The sequence below is a fragment of the Schistocerca serialis genome, chromosome 2 (assembly GCF_023864345.2).
Source record: "Schistocerca serialis cubense isolate TAMUIC-IGC-003099 chromosome 2, iqSchSeri2.2, whole genome shotgun sequence".
In the NCBI taxonomy this organism is placed as follows: domain Eukaryota; kingdom Metazoa; phylum Arthropoda; class Insecta; order Orthoptera; family Acrididae; genus Schistocerca; species Schistocerca serialis.
Window position 1 is genome coordinate 1,068,539,871 of NC_064639.1, and position 17,500 is coordinate 1,068,557,370.

The following is a 17,500-nucleotide window of genomic DNA, read 5'->3' on the forward strand; positions in this document are numbered from 1 at the left end:
CTCTGTGTCCATAGCTGTTTTCATAGCTAGGCTGCTTCCAGCACAAAGCATCCGCCATACGAAAGTGGCTGTTTCGCGATTTTGATTACCTGATCCTTCGACATCACTTCATGTACGAATACTGGCAAGAATTCTCGCTACATTCGAAGGTGCTCCTTCCACTTCCAGCCTACTTGGTTGCTTCATTAGCCACGCAAACACTTCCTGAGGACCATACGTGTAATGACATCGCATCTTATGGGCTTAATTACATGATACCACTGAATTTAAGAGCGCTACAGGCATCCGGTTCCATGGTGTAATGGTTAGCACTCTGGACTTTGAATCCAGCGATCCGAGTTCGAGTCTCGGTGGAACCTGACGCTGTGTTTTGCGATCGTTTCTAGAAATGTGTACGAGCCGGTGGTTGGAATTGTATATGCAGAAATTTAACTAGGATCATGAAATGCAAAATGTTAATAGCAGTCCACACGTGAATGGGGAGCGCTCCAAATGCTTATGCTTTTGCTACTAGGATTAATAACGGGACGTAAGGGGTTCAACTGCGAGAAGACGACCTCAGCTGTTCCTCCCCGCAGGAAAGACATCTCACCGTTTTGGGTGCTGCATGCGCATGCATTTACCAAACTTGCATGCGATGTACTAGTTCCTGGGGAACGAATAGAATCGTTGTACGTGCCAGTCTTTACGTATAGATATAAGTAAGCGGAGACGGCTTAATCCTGCCACGTAGATTGCTTTCCATAAGACGCACCTGAGAGTCTCATGGGCCGGTGGCCCGACATGCAGTTTGTCCTGCTGCATGGCTTACTTTCAGAGACTCGCAAGTTTATCGTAGTGCTGGGTTGTCGCGAAAGTGAAAAGTAGGGCCTGTCCGGGATTTGAACCCTGGACCTCCTGCACCCAAAGCAGGAATCATACCCCTAGACCAACAGGCCGCACAATTAAGCAAGTCTGCACCCCGCCACCTACTGAGATCTTGCCGCACTTGCTACTTGCAGCATCCTAGCTGGACCATATTCTCAAAGAGGTTTCTTAATCTGACACCTACAACATGCGCTGTGCTGAACACCAGTGTATGTGAATGCTGAAAGAGCTGCTTGAGTTGTGTGACAGTATTTCGACCGTGTGTAGTGCAAATGTTATCGTGTCACGAACAATCCGCCCACTACGTAGCGTTCTGTGTCAGCACGCAGTTTTCGACAGTACTCTGTGTCCATAGCTGTTTTCATAGCTAGGCTGCTTCCAGCACAAAGCATCCGCCATACGAAAGTGGCTGTTTCGCGATTTTGATTACCTGATCCTTCGACATCACTTCATGTACGAATACTGGCAAGAATTCTCGCTACATTCGAAGGTGCTCCTTCCACTTCCAGCCTACTTGGTTGCTTCATTAGCCACGCAAACACTTCCTGAGGACCATACGTGTAATGACATCGCATCTTATGGGCTTAATTACATGATACCACTGAATTTAAGAGCGCTACAGGCATCCGGTTCCATGGTGTAATGGTTAGCACTCTGGACTTTGAATCCAGCGATCCGAGTTCGAGTCTCGGTGGAACCTGACGCTGTGTTTTGCGATCGTTTCTAGAAATGTGTACGAGCCGGTGGTTGGAATTGTATATGCAGAAATTTAACTAGGATCATGAAATGCAAAATGTTAATAGCAGTCCACACGTGAATGGGGAGCGCTCCAAATGCTTATGCTTTTGCTACTAGGATTAATAACGGGACGTAAGGGGTTCAACTGCGAGAAGACGACCTCAGCTGTTCCTCCCCGCAGGAAAGACATCTCACCGTTTTGGGTGCTGCATGCGAATGCATTTACCAAACTTGCATGCGATGTACTAGTTCCTGGGGAACGAATAGAATCGTTGTACGTGCCAGTCTTTACGTATAGATATAAGTAAGCGGAGACGGCTTAATCCTGCCACGTAGATTGCTTTCCATAAGACGCACCTGAGAGTCTCATGGGCCGGTGGCCCGACATGCAGTTTGTCCTGCTGCATGGCTTACTTTCAGAGACTCGCAAGTTTATCGTAGTGCTGGGTTGTCGCGAAAGTGAAAAGTAGGGCCTGTCCGGGATTTGAACCCGGGACCTCCTGCACCCAAAGAAGGAATCATACCCCTAGACCAACAGGCCGCGCAAGTAAGCAAGTCTGCACCGCGCCACCTACTGAGATCTTGCCGCACTTGCTACTTGCAGCATCCTAGCTGGACCATATTCTCAAAGAGGTTTCTTAATCTGACACCTACAACATGCGCTGTGCTGAACACCAGTGTATGTGAATGCTGAAAGAGCTGCTTGAGTTGTGTGACAGTATTTCGACCGTGTGTCGTGCAAATGTTATCGTGTCACGAACAATCCGCCCACTACGTAGCGTTCTGTGTCAGCACGCAGTTTTCGACAGTACTCTGTGTCCATAGCTGTTTTCATAGCTAGGCTGCTTCCAGCACAAAGCATCCGCCATACGAAAGTGGCTGTTTCGCGATTTTGATTACCTGATCCTTCGACATCACTTCATGTACGAATACTGGCAAGAATTCTCGCTACATTCGAAGGTGCTCCTTCCACTTCCAGCCCACTTGGTTGCTTCATTAGCCACGCAAACACTTCCTGAGGACCATACGTGTAATGACATCGCATCTTATGGGCTTAATTACATGATACCACTGAATTTAAGAGCGCTACAGGCATCCGGTTCCATGGTGTAATGGTTAGCACTCTGGACTTTGAATCCAGCGATCCGAGTTCGAGTCTCGGTGGAACCTGACGCTGTGTTTTGCGATCGTTTCTAGAAATGTGTACGAGCCGGTGGTTGGAATTGTATATGCAGAAATTTAACTAGGATCATGAAATGCAAAATGTTAATAGCAGTCCACACGTGAATGGGGAGCGCTCCAAATGCTTATGCTTTTGCTACTAGGATTAATAACGGGACGTAAGGGGTTCAACTGCGAGAAGACGACCTCAGCTGTTCCTCCCCGCAGGAAAGACATCTCACCGTTTTGGGTGCTGCATGCGCATGCATTTACCAAACTTGCATGCGATGTACTAGTTCCTGGGGAACGAATAGAATCGTTGTACGTGCCAGTCTTTACGTATAGATATAAGTAAGCGGAGACGGCTTAATCCTGCCACGTAGATTGCTTTCCATAAGACGCACCTGAGAGTCTCATGGGCCGGTGGCCCGACATGCAGTTTGTCCTGCTGCATGGCTTACTTTCAGAGACTCGCAAGTTTATCGTAGTGCTGGGTTGTCGCGAAAGTGAAAAGAAGGGCCTGTCCGGGATTTGAACCCGGGACCTCCTGCACCCAAAGCAGGAATCATACCCCTAGACCAACAGGCCGCACAAGTAAGCAAGTCTGCACCCCGCCACCTACTGAGATCTTGCCGCACTTGCTACTTGCAGCATCCTAGCTGGACCATATTCTCAAAGAGGTTTCTTAATCTGACACCTACAACATGCGCTGTGCTGAACACCAGTGTATGTGAATGCTGAAAGAGCTGCTTGAGTTGTGTGACAGTATTTCGACCGTGTGTAGTGCAAATGTTATCGTGTCACGAACAATCCGCCCACTACGTAGCGTTCTGTGTCAGCACGCAGTTTTCGACAGTACTCTGTGTCCATAGCTGTTTTCATAGCTAGGCTGCTTCCAGCACAAAGCATCCGCCATACGAAAGTGGCTGTTTCGCGATTTTGATTACCTGATCCTTCGACATCACTTCATGTACGAATACTGGCAAGAATTCTCGCTACATTCGAAGGTGCTCCTTCCACTTCCAGCCTACTTGGTTGCTTCATTAGCCACGCAAACACTTCCTGAGGACCATACGTGTAATGACATCGCATCTTATGGGCTTAATTACATGATACCACTGAATTTAAGAGCGCTACGGGCATCCGGTTCCATGGTGTAATGGTTAGCACTCTGGACTTTGAATCCAGCGATCCGAGTTCGAGTCTCGGTGGAACCTGACGCTGTGTTTTGCGATCGTTTCTAGAAATGTGTACGAGCCGGTGGTTGGAATTGTATATGCAGAAATTTAACTAGGATCATGAAATGCAAAATGTTAATAGCAGTCCACACGTGAATGGGGAGCGCTCCAAATGCTTATGCTTATACGTGTAATGACATCGCATCTTATGGGCTTAATTACATGATACCACTGAATTTAAGAGCGCTACAGGCATCCGGTTCCATGGTGTAATGGTTAGCACTCTGGACTTTGAATCCAGCGATCCGAGTTCGAGTCTCGGTGGAACCTGACGCTGTGTTTTGCGATCGTTTCTAGAAATGTGTACGAGCCGGTGGTTGGAATTGTATATGCAGAAATTTAACTAGGATCATGAAATGCAAAATGTTAATAGCAGTCCACACGTGAATGGGGAGCGCTCCAAATGCTTATGCTTTTGCTACTAGGATTAATAACGGGACGTAAGGGGTTCAACTGCGAGAAGACGACCTCAGCTGTTCCTCCCCGCAGGAAAGACATCTCACCGTTTTGGGTGCTGCATGCGCATGCATTTACCAAACTTGCATGCGATGTACTAGTTCCTGGGGAACGAATAGAATCGTTGTACGTGCCAGTCTTTACGTATAGATATAAGTAAGCGGAGACGGCTTAATCCTGCCACGTAGATTGCTTTCCATAAGACGCACCTGAGAGTCTCATGGGCCGGTGGCCCGACATGCAGTTTGTCCTGCTGCATGGCTTACTTTCAGAGACTCGCAAGTTTATCGTAGTGCTGGGTTGTCGCGAAAGTGAAAAGAAGGGCCTGTCCGGGATTTGAACCCGGGACCTCCTGCACCCAAAGCAGGAATCATACCCCTAGACCAACAGGCCGCACAAGTAAGCAAGTCTGCACCCCGCCACCTACTGAGATCTTGCCGCACTTGCTACTTGCAGCATCCTAGCTGGACCATATTCTCAAAGAGGTTTCTTAATCTGACACCTACAACATGCGCTGTGCTGAACACCAGTGTATGTGAATGCTGAAAGAGCTGCTTGAGTTGTGTGACAGTATTTCGACCGTGTGTAGTGCAAATGTTATCGTGTCACGAACAATCCGCCCACTACGTAGCGTTCTGTGTCAGCACGCAGTTTTCGACAGTACTCTGTGTCCATAGCTGTTTTCATAGCTAGGCTGCTTCCAGCACAAAGCATCCGCCATACGAAAGTGGCTGTTTCGCGATTTTGATTACCTGATCCTTCGACATCACTTCATGTACGAATACTGGCAAGAATTCTCGCTACATTCGAAGGTGCTCCTTCCACTTCCAGCCTACTTGGTTGCTTCATTAGCCACGCAAACACTTCCTGAGGACCATACGTGTAATGACATCGCATCTTATGGGCTTAATTACATGATACCACTGAATTTAAGAGCGCTACAGGCATCCGGTTCCATGGTGTAATGGTTAGCACTCTGGACTTTGAATCCAGCGATCCGAGTTCGAGTCTCGGTGGAACCTGACGCTGTGTTTTGCGATCGTTTCTAGAAATGTGTACGAGCCGGTGGTTGGAATTGTATATGCAGAAATTTAACTAGGATCATGAAATGCAAAATGTTAATAGCAGTCCACACGTGAATGGGGAGCGCTCCAAATGCTTATGCTTTTGCTACTAGGATTAATAACGGGACGTAAGGGGTTCAACTGCGAGAAGACGACCTCAGCTGTTCCTCCCCGCAGGAAAGACATCTCACCGTTTTGGGTGCTGCATGCGCATGCATTTACCAAACTTGCATGCGATGTACTAGATCCTGGGGAACGAATAGAATCGTTGTACGTGCCAGTCTTTACGTATAGATATAAGTAAGCGGAGACGGCTTAATCCTGCCACGTAGATTGCTTTCCATAAGACGCACCTGAGAGTCTCATGGGCCGGTGGCCCGACATGCAGTTTGTCCTGCTGCATGGCTTACTTTCAGAGACTCGCAAGTTTATCGTAGTGCTGGGTTGTCGCGAAAGTGAAAAGAAGGGCCTGTCCGGGATTTGAACCCGGGACCTCCTGCACCCAAAGCAGGAATCATACCCCTAGACCAACAGGCCGCACAATTAAGCAAGTCTGCACCCCGCCACCTACTGAGATCTTGCCGCACTTGCTACTTGCAGCATCCTAGCTGGACCATATTCTCAAAGAGGTTTCTTAATCTGACACCTACAACATGCGCTGTGCTGAACACCAGTGTATGTGAATGCTGAAAGAGCTGCTTGAGTTGTGTGACAGTATTTCGACCGTGTGTAGTGCAAATGTTATCGTGTCACGAACAATCCGCCCACTACGTAGCGTTCTGTGTCAGCACGCAGTTTTCGACAGTACTCTGTGTCCATAGCTGTTTTCATAGCTAGGCTGCTTCCAGCACAAAGCATCCGCCATACGAAAGTGGCTGTTTCGCGATTTTGATTACCTGATCCTTCGACATCACTTCATGTACGAATACTGGCAAGAATTCTCGCTACATTCGAAGGTGCTCCTTCCACTTCCAGCCTACTTGGTTGCTTCATTAGCCACGCAAACACTTCCTGAGGACCATACGTGTAATGACATCGCATCTTATGGGCTTAATTACATGATACCACTGAATTTAAGAGCGCTACAGGCATCCGGTTCCATGGTGTAATGGTTAGCACTCTGGACTTTGAATCCAGCGATCCGAGTTCGAGTCTCGGTGGAACCTGACGCTGTGTTTTGCGATCGTTTCTAGAAATGTGTACGAGCCGGTGGTTGGAATTGTATATGCAGAAATTTAACTAGGATCATGAAATGCAAAATGTTAATAGCAGTCCACACGTGAATGGGGAGCGCTCCAAATGCTTATGCTTTTGCTACTAGGATTAATAACGGGACGTAAGGGGTTCAACTGCGAGAAGACGACCTCAGCTGTTCCTCCCCGCAGGAAAGACATCTCACCGTTTTGGGTGCTGCATGCGAATGCATTTACCAAACTTGCATGCGATGTACTAGTTCCTGGGGAACGAATAGAATCGTTGTACGTGCCAGTCTTTACGTATAGATATAAGTAAGCGGAGACGGCTTAATCCTGCCACGTAGATTGCTTTCCATAAGACGCACCTGAGAGTCTCATGGGCCGGTGGCCCGACATGCAGTTTGTCCTGCTGCATGGCTTACTTTCAGAGACTCGCAAGTTTATCGTAGTGCTGGGTTGTCGCGAAAGTGAAAAGTAGGGCCTGTCCGGGATTTGAACCCGGGACCTCCTGCACCCAAAGAAGGAATCATACCCCTAGACCAACAGGCCGCGCAAGTAAGCAAGTCTGCACCGCGCCACCTACTGAGATCTTGCCGCACTTGCTACTTGCAGCATCCTAGCTGGACCATATTCTCAAAGAGGTTTCTTAATCTGACACCTACAACATGCGCTGTGCTGAACACCAGTGTATGTGAATGCTGAAAGAGCTGCTTGAGTTGTGTGACAGTATTTCGACCGTGTGTCGTGCAAATGTTATCGTGTCACGAACAATCCGCCCACTACGTAGCGTTCTGTGTCAGCACGCAGTTTTCGACAGTACTCTGTGTCCATAGCTGTTTTCATAGCTAGGCTGCTTCCAGCACAAAGCATCCGCCATACGAAAGTGGCTGTTTCGCGATTTTGATTACCTGATCCTTCGACATCACTTCATGTACGAATACTGGCAAGAATTCTCGCTACATTCGAAGGTGCTCCTTCCACTTCCAGCCCACTTGGTTGCTTCATTAGCCACGCAAACACTTCCTGAGGACCATACGTGTAGTGACATCGCATCTTATGGGCTTAATTACATGATACCACTGAATTTAAGAGCGCTACAGGCATCCGGTTCCATGGTGTAATGGTTAGCACTCTGGACTTTGAATCCAGCGATCCGAGTTCGAGTCTCGGTGGAACCTGACGCTGTGTTTTGCGATCGTTTCTAGAAATGTGTACGAGCCGGTGGTTGGAATTGTATATGCAGAAATTTAACTAGGATCATGAAATGCAAAATGTTAATAGCAGTCCACACGTGAATGGGGAGCGCTCCAAATGCTTATGCTTTTGCTACTAGGATTAATAACGGGACGTAAGGGGTTCAACTGCGAGAAGACGACCTCAGCTGTTCCTCCCCGCAGGAAAGACATCTCACCGTTTTGGGTGCTGCATGCGCATGCATTTACCAAACTTGCATGCGATGTACTAGTTCCTGGGGAACGAATAGAATCGTTGTACGTGCCAGTCTTTACGTATAGATATAAGTAAGCGGAGACGGCTTAATCCTGCCACGTAGATTGCTTTCCATAAGACGCACCTGAGAGTCTCATGGGCCGGTGGCCCGACATGCAGTTTGTCCTGCTGCATGGCTTACTTTCAGAGACTCGCAAGTTTATCGTAGTGCTGGGTTGTCGCGAAAGTGAAAAGAAGGGCCTGTCCGGGATTTGAACCCGGGACCTCCTGCACCCAAAGCAGGAATCATACCCCTAGACCAACAGGCCGCACAAGTAAGCAAGTCTGCACCCCGCCACCTACTGAGATCTTGCCGCACTTGCTACTTGCAGCATCCTAGCTGGACCATATTCTCAAAGAGGTTTCTTAATCTGACACCTACAACATGCGCTGTGCTGAACACCAGTGTATGTGAATGCTGAAAGAGCTGCTTGAGTTGTGTGACAGTATTTCGACCGTGTGTAGTGCAAATGTTATCGTGTCACGAACAATCCGCCCACTACGTAGCGTTCTGTGTCAGCACGCAGTTTTCGACAGTACTCTGTGTCCATAGCTGTTTTCATAGCTAGGCTGCTTCCAGCACAAAGCATCCGCCATACGAAAGTGGCTGTTTCGCGATTTTGATTACCTGATCCTTCGACATCACTTCATGTACGAATACTGGCAAGAATTCTCGCTACATTCGAAGGTGCTCCTTCCACTTCCAGCCTACTTGGTTGCTTCATTAGCCACGCAAACACTTCCTGAGGACCATACGTGTAATGACATCGCATCTTATGGGCTTAATTACATGATACCACTGAATTTAAGAGCGCTACAGGCATCCGGTTCCATGGTGTAATGGTTAGCACTCTGGACTTTGAATCCAGCGATCCGAGTTCGAGTCTCGGTGGAACCTGACGCTGTGTTTTGCGATCGTTTCTAGAAATGTGTACGAGCCGGTGGTTGGAATTGTATATGCAGAAATTTAACTAGGATCATGAAATGCAAAATGTTAATAGCAGTCCACACGTGAATGGGGAGCGCTCCAAATGCTTATGCTTTTGCTACTAGGATTAATAACGGGACGTAAGGGGTTCAACTGCGAGAAGACGACCTCAGCTGTTCTTCCCCGCAGGAAAGACATCTCACCGTTTTGGGTGCTGCATGCGCATGCATTTACCAAACTTGCATGCGATGTACTAGTTCCTGGGGAACGAATAGAATCGTTGTACGTGCCAGTCTTTACGTATAGATATAAGTAAGCGGAGACGGCTTAATCCTGCCACGTAGATTGCTTTCCATAAGACGCACCTGAGAGTCTCATGGGCCGGTGGCCCGACATGCAGTTTGTCCTGCTGCATGGCTTACTTTCAGAGACTCGCAAGTTTATCGTAGTGCTGGGTTGTCGCGAAAGTGAAAAGTAGGGCCTGTCCGGGATTTGTACCCGGGACCTCCTGCACCCAAAGCAGGAATCATACCCCTAGACCAACAGGCCGCGCAAGTAAGCAAGTCTGCACCGCGCCACCTACTGAGATCTTGCCGCACTTGCTACTTGCAGCATCCTAGCTGGACCATATTCTCAAAGAGGTTTCTTAATCTGACACCTACAACATGCGCTGTGCTGAACACCAGTGTATGTGAATGCTGAAAGAGCTGCTTGAGTTGTGTGACAGTATTTCGACCGTGTGTCGTGCAAATGTTATCGTGTCACGAACAATCCGCCCACTACGTAGCGTTCTGTGTCAGCACGCAGTTTTCGACAGTACTCTGTGTCCATAGCTGTTTTCATAGCTAGGCTGCTTCCAGCACAAAGCATCCGCCATACGAAAGTGGCTGTTTCGCGATTTTGATTACCTGATCCTTCGACATCACTTCATGTACGAATACTGGCAAGAATTCTCGCTACATTCGAAGGTGCTCCTTCCACTTCCTGCCTACTTGGTTGCTTCATTAGCCACGCAAACACTTCCTGAGGACCATACGTGTAATGACATCGCATCTTATGGGCTTAATTACATGATACCACTGAATTTAAGAGCGCTACAGGCATCCGGTTCCATGGTGTAATGGTTAGCACTCTGGACTTTGAATCCAGCGATCCGAGTTCGAGTCTCGGTGGAACCTGACGCTGTGTTTTGCGATCGTTTCTAGAAATGTGTACGAGCCGGTGGTTGGAATTGTATATGCAGAAATTTAACTAGGATCATGAAATGCAAAATGTTAATAGCAGTCCACACGTGAATGGGGAGCGCTCCAAATGCTTATGCTTTTGCTACTAGGATTAATAACGGGACGTAAGGGGTTCAACTGCGAGAAGACGACCTCAGCTGTTCCTCCCCGCAGGAAAGACATCTCACCGTTTTGGGTGCTGCATGCGCATGCATTTACCAAACTTGCATGCGATGTACTAGTTCCTGGGGAACGAATAGAATCGTTGTACGTGCCAGTCTATACGTATAGATATAAGTAAGCGGAGACGGCTTAATCCTGCCACGTAGATTGCTTTCCATAAGACGCACCTGAGAGTCTCATGGGCCGGTGGCCCGACATGCAGTTTGTCCTGCTGCATGGCTTACTTTCAGAGACTCGCAAGTTTATCGTAGTGCTGGGTTGTCGCGAAAGTGAAAAGTAGGGCCTGTCCGGGATTTGAACCCGGGACCTCCTGCACCCAAAGCAGAAATCATACCCCTAGACCAACAGGCCGCACAAGTAAGCAAGTCTGCACCGCGCCACCTACTGAGATCTTGCCGCACTTGCTACTTGCAGCATCCTAGCTGGACCATATTCTCAAAGAGGTTTCTTAATCTGACACCTACAACATGCGCTGTGCTGAACACCAGTGTATGTGAATGCTGAAAGAGCTGCTTGAGTTGTGTGACAGTATTTCGACCGTGTGTAGTGCAAATGTTATCGTGTCACGAACAATCCGCCCACTACGTAGCGTTCTGTGTCAGCACGCAGTTTTCGACAGTACTCTGTGTCCATAGCTGTTTTCATAGCTAGGCTGCTTCCAGCACAAAGCATCCGCCATACGAAAGTGGCTGTTTCGCGATTTTGATTACCTGATCCTTCGACATCACTTCATGTACGAATACTGGCAAGAATTCTCGCTACATTCGAAGGTGCTCCTTCCACTTCTAGCCTACTTGGTTGCTTCATTAGCCACGCAAACACTTCCTGAGGACCATACGTGTAATGACATCGCATCTTATGGGCTTAATTACATGATACCACTGAATTTAAGAGCGCTACAGGCATCCGGTTCCATGGTGTAATGGTTAGCACTCTGGACTTTGAATCCAGCGATCCGAGTTCGAGTCTCGGTGGAACCTGACGCTGTGTTTTGCGATCGTTTCTAGAAATGTGTACGAGCCGGTGGTTGGAATTGTATATGCAGAAATTTAACTAGGATCATGAAATGCAAAATGTTAATAGCAGTCCACACGTGAATGGGGAGCGCTCCAAATGCTTATGCTTTTGCTACTAGGATTAATAACGGGACGTAAGGGGTTCAACTGCGAGAAGACGACCTCAGCTGTTCCTCCCCGCAGGAAAGACATCTCACCGTTTTGGGTGCTGCATGCGCATGCATTTACCAAACTTGCATGCGATGTACTAGTTCCTGGGGAACGAATAGAATCGTTGTACGTGCCAGTCTTTACGTATAGATATAAGTAAGCGGAGACGGCTTAATCCTGCCACGTAGATTGCTTTCCATAAGACGCACCTGAGAGTCTCATGGGCCGGTGGCCCGACATGCAGTTTGTCCTGCTGCATGGCTTACTTTCAGAGACTCGCAAGTTTATCGTAGTGCTGGGTTGTCGCGAAAGTGAAAAGAAGGGCCTGTCCGGGATTTGAACCCGGGACCTCCTGCACCCAAAGCAGGAATCATACCCCTAGACCAACAGGCCGCACAAGTAAGCAAGTCTGCACCCCGCCACCTACTGAGATCTTGCCGCACTTGCTACTTGCAGCATCCTAGCTGGACCATATTCTCAAAGAGGTTTCTTAATCTGACACCTACAACATGCGCTGTGCTGAACACCAGTGTATGTGAATGCTGAAAGAGCTGCTTGAGTTGTGTGACAGTATTTCGACCGTGTGTAGTGCAAATGTTATCGTGTCACGAACAATCCGCCCACTACGTAGCGTTCTGTGTCAGCACGCAGTTTTCGACAGTACTCTGTGTCCATAGCTGTTTTCATAGCTAGGCTGCTTCCAGCACAAAGCATCCGCCATACGAAAGTGGCTGTTTCGCGATTTTGATTACCTGATCCTTCGACATCACTTCATGTACGAATACTGGCAAGAATTCTCGCTACATTCGAAGGTGCTCCTTCCACTTCCAGCCTACTTGGTTGCTTCATTAGCCACGCAAACACTTCCTGAGGACCATACGTGTAATGACATCGCATCTTATGGGCTTAATTACATGATACCACTGAATTTAAGAGCGCTACAGGCATCCGGTTCCATGGTGTAATGGTTAGCACTCTGGACTTTGAATCCAGCGATCCGAGTTCGAGTCTCGGTGGAACCTGACGCTGTGTTTTGCGATCGTTTCTAGAAATGTGTACGAGCCGGTGGTTGGAATTGTATATGCAGAAATTTAACTAGGATCATGAAATGCAAAATGTTAATAGCAGTCCACACGTGAATGGGGAGCGCTCCAAATGCTTATGCTTTTGCTACTAGGATTAATAACGGGACGTAAGGGGTTCAACTGCGAGAAGACGACCTCAGCTGTTCCTCCCCGCAGGAAAGACATCTCACCGTTTTGGGTGCTGCATGCGCATGCATTTACCAAACTTGCATGCGATGTACTAGTTCCTGGGGAACGAATAGAATCGTTGTACGTGCCAGTCTTTACGTATAGATATAAGTAAGCGGAGACGGCTTAATCCTGCCACGTAGATTGCTTTCCATAAGACGCACCTGAGAGTCTCATGGGCCGGTGGCCCGACATGCAGTTTGTCCTGCTGCATGGCTTACTTTCAGAGACTCGCAAGTTTATCGTAGTGCTGGGTTGTCGCGAAAGTGAAAAGAAGGGCCTGTCCGGGATTTGAACCCGGGACCTCCTGCACCCAAAGCAGGAATCATACCCCTAGACCAACAGGCCGCACAAGTAAGCAAGTCTGCACCCCGCCACCTACTGAGATCTTGCCGCACTTGCTACTTGCAGCATCCTAGCTGGACCATATTCTCAAAGAGGTTTCTTAATCTGACACCTACAACATGCGCTGTGCTGAACACCAGTGTATGTGAATGCTGAAAGAGCTGCTTGAGTTGTGTGACAGTATTTCGACCGTGTGTAGTGCAAATGTTATCGTGTCACGAACAATCCGCCCACTACGTAGCGTTCTGTGTCAGCACGCAGTTTTCGACAGTACGCTGTGTCCATAGCTGTTTTCATAGCTAGGCTGCTTCCAGCACAAAGCATCCGCCATACGAAAGTGGCTGTTTCGCGATTTTGATTACCTGATCCTTCGACATCACTTCATGTACGAATACTGGCAAGAATTCTCGCTACATTCGAAGGTGCTCCTTCCACTTCCAGCCTACTTGGTTGCTTCATTAGCCACGCAAACACTTCCTGAGGACCATACGTGTAATGACATCGCATCTTATGGGCTTAATTACATGATACCACTGAATTTAAGAGCACTACAGGCATCCGGTTCCATGGTGTAATGGTTAGCACTCTGGACTTTGAATCCAGCGATCCGAGTTCGAGTCTCGGTGGAACCTGACGCTGTGTTTTGCGATCGTTTCTAGAAATGTGTACGAGCCGGTGGTTGGAATTGTATATGCAGAAATTTAACTAGGATCATGAAATGCAAAATGTTAATAGCAGTCCACACGTGAATGGGGAGCGCTCCAAATGCTTATGCTTTTGCTACTAGGATTAATAACGGGACGTAAGGGGTTCAACTGCGAGAAGACGACCTCAGCTGTTCCTCCCCGCAGGAAAGACATCTCACCGTTTTGGGTGCTGCATGCGCATGCATTTACCAAACTTGCATGCGATGTACTAGTTCCTGGGGAACGAATAGAATCGTTGTACGTGCCAGTCTTTACGTATAGATATAAGTAAGCGGAGACGGCTTAATCCTGCCACGTAGATTGCTTTCCATAAGACGCACCTGAGAGTCTCATGGGCCGGTGGCCCGACATGCAGTTTGTCCTGCTGCATGGCTTACTTTCAGAGACTCGCAAGTTTATCGTAGTGCTGGGTTGTCGCGAAAGTGAAAAGTAGGGCCTGTCCGGGATTTGAACCCGGGACCTTTTGCACCCAAAGCAGGAATCATACCCCTAGACCAACAGGCCGCACAAATAAGCAAGTCTGCACCCCGCCACCTACTGAGATCTTGCCGCACTTGCTACTTGCAGCATCCTAGCTGGACCATATTCTCAAAGAGGTTTCTTAATCTGACACCTACAACATGCGCTGTGCTGAACACCAGTGTATGTGAATCCTGAAAGAGCTGCTTGAGTTGTGTGACAGTATTTCGACCGTGTGTAGTGCAAATGTTATCGTGTCACGAACAATCCGCCCACTACGTAGCGTTCTGTGTCAGCACGCAGTTTTCGACAGTACTCTGTGTCCACAGCTGTTTTCATAGCTAGGCTGCTTCCAGCACAAAGCATCCGCCATACGAAAGTGGCTGTTTCGCGATTTTGATTACCTGATCCTTCGACATCACTTCATGTACGAATACTGGCAAGAATTCTCGCTACATTCGAAGGTGCTCCTTCCACTTCCAGCCTACTTGGTTGCTTCATTAGCCACGCAAACACTTCCTGAGGACCATACGTGTAAAGACATCGCATCTTATGGGCTTAATTACATGATACCACTGAATTTAAGAGCGCTACAGGCATCCGGTTCCATGGTGTAATGGTTAGCACTCTGGACTTTGAATCCAGCGATCCGAGTTCGAGTCTCGGTGGAACCTGACGCTGTGTTTTGCGATCGTTTCTAGAAATGTGTACGAGCCGGTGGTTGGAATTGTATATGCAGAAATTTAACTAGGATCATGAAATGCAAAATGTTAATAGCAGTTCACACGTGAATGGGGAGCGCTCCAAATGCTTATGCTTTTGCTACTAGGATTAATAACGGGACGTAAGGGGTTCAACTGCGAGAAGACGACCTCAGCTGTTCCTCCCCGCAGGAAAGACATCTCACCGTTTTGGGTGCTGCATGCGCATGCATTTACCAAACTTGCATGCGATGTACTAGTTCCTGGGGAACGAATAGAATCGTTGTACGTGCCAGTCTTTACGTATAGATATAAGTAAGCGGAGACGGCTTAATCCTGCCACGTAGATTGCTTTCCATAAGACGCACCTGAGAGTCTCATGGGCCGGTGGCCCGACATGCAGTTTGTCCTGCTGCATGGCTTACTTTCAGAGACTCGCAAGTTTATCGTAGTGCTGGGTTGTCGCGAAAGTGAAAAGTAGGGCCTGTCCGGGATTTGAACCCGGGACCTCCTGCACCCAAAGCAGGAATCATACCCCTAGACCAACAGGCCGCACAAGTAAGCAAGTCTGCACCCCGCCACCTACTGAGATCTTGCCGCACTTGCTACTTGCAGCATCCTAGCTGGACCATATTCTCAAAGAGGTTTCTTAATCTGACACCTACAACATGCGCTGTGCTGAACACCAGTGTATGTGAATCCTGAAAGAGCTGCTTGAGTTGTGTGACAGTATTTCGACCGTGTGTAGTGCAAATGTTATCGTGTCACGAACAATCCGCCCACTACGTAGCGTTCTGTGTCAGCACGCAGTTTTCGACAGTACTCTGTGTCCACAGCTGTTTTCATAGCTAGGCTGCTTCCAGCACAAAGCATCCGCCATACGAAAGTGGCTGTTTCGCGATTTTGATTACCTGATCCTTCGACATCACTTCATGTACGAATACTGGCAAGAATTCTCGCTACATTCGAAGGTGCTCCTTCCACTTCCAGCCTACTTGGTTGCTTCATTAGCCACGCAAACACTTCCTGAGGACCATACGTGTAATGACATCGCATCTTATGGGCTTAATTACATGATACCACTGAATTTAAGAGCGCTACAGGCATCCGGTTCCATGGTGTAATGGTTAGCACTCTGGACTTTGAATCCAGCGATCCGAGTTCGAGTCTCGGTGGAACCTGACGCTGTGTTTTGCGATCGTTTCTAGAAATGTGTACGAGCCGGTGGTTGGAATTGTATATGCAGAAATTTAACTAGGATCATGAAATGCAAAATGTTAATAGCAGTCCACACGTGAATGGGGAGCGCTCCAAATGCTTATGCTTTTGCTACTAGGATTAATAACGGGACGTAAGGGGTTCAACTGCGAGAAGACGACCTCAGCTGTTCCTCCCCGCAGGAAAGACATCTCACCGTTTTGGGTGCTGCATGCGCATGCATTTACCAAACTTGCATGCGATGTACTAGTTCCTGGGGAACGAATAGAATCGTTGTACGTGCCAGTCTTTACGTATAGATATAAGTAAGCGGAGACGGCTTAATCCTGCCACGTAGATTGCTTTCCATAAGACGCACCTGAGAGTCTCATGGGCCGGTGGCCCGACATGCAGTTTGTCCTGCTGCATGGCTTACTTTCAGAGACTCGCAAGTTTATCGTAGTGCTGGGTTGTCGCGAAAGTGAAAAGAAGGGCCTGTCCGGGATTTGAACCCGGGACCTCCTGCACCCAAAGCAGGAATCATACCCCTAGACCAACAGGCCGCACAAGTAAGCAAGTCTGCACCCCGCCACCTACTGAGATCTTGCCGCACTTGCTACTTGCAGCATCCTAGCTGGACCATATTCTCAAAGAGGTTTCTTAATCTGACACCTACAACATGCGCTGTGCTGAACACCAGTGTATGTGAATGCTGAAAGAGCTGCTTGAGTTGTGTGACAGTATTTCGACCGTGTGTAGTGCAAATGTTATCGTGTCACGAACAATCCGCCCACTACGTAGCGTTCTGTGTCAGCACGCAGTTTTCGACAGTACGCTGTGTCCATAGCTGTTTTCATAGCTAGGCTGCTTCCAGCACAAAGCATCCGCCATACGAAAGTGGCTGTTTCGCGATTTTGATTACCTGATCCTTCGACGTCACTTCATGTACGAATACTGGCAAGAATTCTCGCTACATTCGAAGGTGCTCCTTCCACTTCCAGCCTACTTGGTTGCTTCATTAGCCACGCAAACACTTCCTGAGGACCATACGTGTAATGACATCGCATCTTATGGGCTTAATTACATGATACCACTGAATTTAAGAGCATTACAGGCATCCGGTTCCATGG

The 17,500-nt window shown here is 48.1% G+C and overlaps 30 non-coding genes across 30 annotated transcripts in view; 16 read left to right on the plus strand and 14 right to left on the minus strand.

The window, feature by feature from the left end:
- Positions 1–287: 287 nt before the first annotated feature.
- Trnaq-uug (transfer RNA glutamine (anticodon UUG)) lies at positions 288–359 on the plus strand. The gene has a single exon. It is a non-coding gene; the product is annotated as a tRNA-Gln (tRNA).
- Positions 360–866: 507 nt separating this feature from the next.
- Positions 867–938, minus strand: Trnap-ugg (transfer RNA proline (anticodon UGG)). The gene has a single exon. It is a non-coding gene; the product is annotated as a tRNA-Pro (tRNA).
- Positions 939–1,495: 557 nt separating this feature from the next.
- Positions 1,496–1,567, plus strand: Trnaq-uug (transfer RNA glutamine (anticodon UUG)). Its single transcript has one exon. It is a non-coding gene; the product is annotated as a tRNA-Gln (tRNA).
- A 507-nt stretch (positions 1,568–2,074) lies between these two features.
- Trnap-ugg (transfer RNA proline (anticodon UGG)) lies at positions 2,075–2,146 on the minus strand. Its single transcript has one exon. It is a non-coding gene; the product is annotated as a tRNA-Pro (tRNA).
- Positions 2,147–2,703: 557 nt separating this feature from the next.
- On the plus strand, positions 2,704–2,775 carry Trnaq-uug (transfer RNA glutamine (anticodon UUG)). Its single transcript has one exon. It is a non-coding gene; the product is annotated as a tRNA-Gln (tRNA).
- A 507-nt stretch (positions 2,776–3,282) lies between these two features.
- Positions 3,283–3,354, minus strand: Trnap-ugg (transfer RNA proline (anticodon UGG)). The gene has a single exon. It is a non-coding gene; the product is annotated as a tRNA-Pro (tRNA).
- A 557-nt stretch (positions 3,355–3,911) lies between these two features.
- Positions 3,912–3,983, plus strand: Trnaq-uug (transfer RNA glutamine (anticodon UUG)). Its single transcript has one exon. It is a non-coding gene; the product is annotated as a tRNA-Gln (tRNA).
- A 219-nt stretch (positions 3,984–4,202) lies between these two features.
- Trnaq-uug (transfer RNA glutamine (anticodon UUG)) lies at positions 4,203–4,274 on the plus strand. Its single transcript has one exon. It is a non-coding gene; the product is annotated as a tRNA-Gln (tRNA).
- Positions 4,275–4,781: 507 nt separating this feature from the next.
- On the minus strand, positions 4,782–4,853 carry Trnap-ugg (transfer RNA proline (anticodon UGG)). Its single transcript has one exon. It is a non-coding gene; the product is annotated as a tRNA-Pro (tRNA).
- A 557-nt stretch (positions 4,854–5,410) lies between these two features.
- On the plus strand, positions 5,411–5,482 carry Trnaq-uug (transfer RNA glutamine (anticodon UUG)). Its single transcript has one exon. It is a non-coding gene; the product is annotated as a tRNA-Gln (tRNA).
- A 507-nt stretch (positions 5,483–5,989) lies between these two features.
- Positions 5,990–6,061, minus strand: Trnap-ugg (transfer RNA proline (anticodon UGG)). The gene has a single exon. It is a non-coding gene; the product is annotated as a tRNA-Pro (tRNA).
- Positions 6,062–6,618: 557 nt separating this feature from the next.
- Trnaq-uug (transfer RNA glutamine (anticodon UUG)) lies at positions 6,619–6,690 on the plus strand. Its single transcript has one exon. It is a non-coding gene; the product is annotated as a tRNA-Gln (tRNA).
- A 507-nt stretch (positions 6,691–7,197) lies between these two features.
- Positions 7,198–7,269, minus strand: Trnap-ugg (transfer RNA proline (anticodon UGG)). The gene has a single exon. It is a non-coding gene; the product is annotated as a tRNA-Pro (tRNA).
- A 557-nt stretch (positions 7,270–7,826) lies between these two features.
- On the plus strand, positions 7,827–7,898 carry Trnaq-uug (transfer RNA glutamine (anticodon UUG)). Its single transcript has one exon. It is a non-coding gene; the product is annotated as a tRNA-Gln (tRNA).
- Positions 7,899–8,405: 507 nt separating this feature from the next.
- On the minus strand, positions 8,406–8,477 carry Trnap-ugg (transfer RNA proline (anticodon UGG)). The gene has a single exon. It is a non-coding gene; the product is annotated as a tRNA-Pro (tRNA).
- Positions 8,478–9,034: 557 nt separating this feature from the next.
- Trnaq-uug (transfer RNA glutamine (anticodon UUG)) lies at positions 9,035–9,106 on the plus strand. Its single transcript has one exon. It is a non-coding gene; the product is annotated as a tRNA-Gln (tRNA).
- Positions 9,107–9,613: 507 nt separating this feature from the next.
- Trnap-ugg (transfer RNA proline (anticodon UGG)) lies at positions 9,614–9,685 on the minus strand. The gene has a single exon. It is a non-coding gene; the product is annotated as a tRNA-Pro (tRNA).
- Positions 9,686–10,242: 557 nt separating this feature from the next.
- On the plus strand, positions 10,243–10,314 carry Trnaq-uug (transfer RNA glutamine (anticodon UUG)). Its single transcript has one exon. It is a non-coding gene; the product is annotated as a tRNA-Gln (tRNA).
- Positions 10,315–10,821: 507 nt separating this feature from the next.
- Positions 10,822–10,893, minus strand: Trnap-ugg (transfer RNA proline (anticodon UGG)). Its single transcript has one exon. It is a non-coding gene; the product is annotated as a tRNA-Pro (tRNA).
- A 557-nt stretch (positions 10,894–11,450) lies between these two features.
- Trnaq-uug (transfer RNA glutamine (anticodon UUG)) lies at positions 11,451–11,522 on the plus strand. The gene has a single exon. It is a non-coding gene; the product is annotated as a tRNA-Gln (tRNA).
- Positions 11,523–12,029: 507 nt separating this feature from the next.
- Trnap-ugg (transfer RNA proline (anticodon UGG)) lies at positions 12,030–12,101 on the minus strand. Its single transcript has one exon. It is a non-coding gene; the product is annotated as a tRNA-Pro (tRNA).
- A 557-nt stretch (positions 12,102–12,658) lies between these two features.
- Trnaq-uug (transfer RNA glutamine (anticodon UUG)) lies at positions 12,659–12,730 on the plus strand. The gene has a single exon. It is a non-coding gene; the product is annotated as a tRNA-Gln (tRNA).
- Positions 12,731–13,237: 507 nt separating this feature from the next.
- Trnap-ugg (transfer RNA proline (anticodon UGG)) lies at positions 13,238–13,309 on the minus strand. Its single transcript has one exon. It is a non-coding gene; the product is annotated as a tRNA-Pro (tRNA).
- A 557-nt stretch (positions 13,310–13,866) lies between these two features.
- On the plus strand, positions 13,867–13,938 carry Trnaq-uug (transfer RNA glutamine (anticodon UUG)). The gene has a single exon. It is a non-coding gene; the product is annotated as a tRNA-Gln (tRNA).
- A 507-nt stretch (positions 13,939–14,445) lies between these two features.
- Trnap-ugg (transfer RNA proline (anticodon UGG)) lies at positions 14,446–14,517 on the minus strand. The gene has a single exon. It is a non-coding gene; the product is annotated as a tRNA-Pro (tRNA).
- A 557-nt stretch (positions 14,518–15,074) lies between these two features.
- Trnaq-uug (transfer RNA glutamine (anticodon UUG)) lies at positions 15,075–15,146 on the plus strand. The gene has a single exon. It is a non-coding gene; the product is annotated as a tRNA-Gln (tRNA).
- A 507-nt stretch (positions 15,147–15,653) lies between these two features.
- Positions 15,654–15,725, minus strand: Trnap-ugg (transfer RNA proline (anticodon UGG)). The gene has a single exon. It is a non-coding gene; the product is annotated as a tRNA-Pro (tRNA).
- Positions 15,726–16,282: 557 nt separating this feature from the next.
- Trnaq-uug (transfer RNA glutamine (anticodon UUG)) lies at positions 16,283–16,354 on the plus strand. The gene has a single exon. It is a non-coding gene; the product is annotated as a tRNA-Gln (tRNA).
- Positions 16,355–16,861: 507 nt separating this feature from the next.
- On the minus strand, positions 16,862–16,933 carry Trnap-ugg (transfer RNA proline (anticodon UGG)). Its single transcript has one exon. It is a non-coding gene; the product is annotated as a tRNA-Pro (tRNA).
- A 557-nt stretch (positions 16,934–17,490) lies between these two features.
- Positions 17,491–17,500, plus strand: part of Trnaq-uug (transfer RNA glutamine (anticodon UUG)) — a 72-nt gene continuing 62 nt past the window's right edge. The window contains exon 1 of the tRNA in view: positions 17,491–17,500. This exon is cut by the window's right edge and continues 62 nt beyond it. This is a non-coding gene — a tRNA (tRNA-Gln).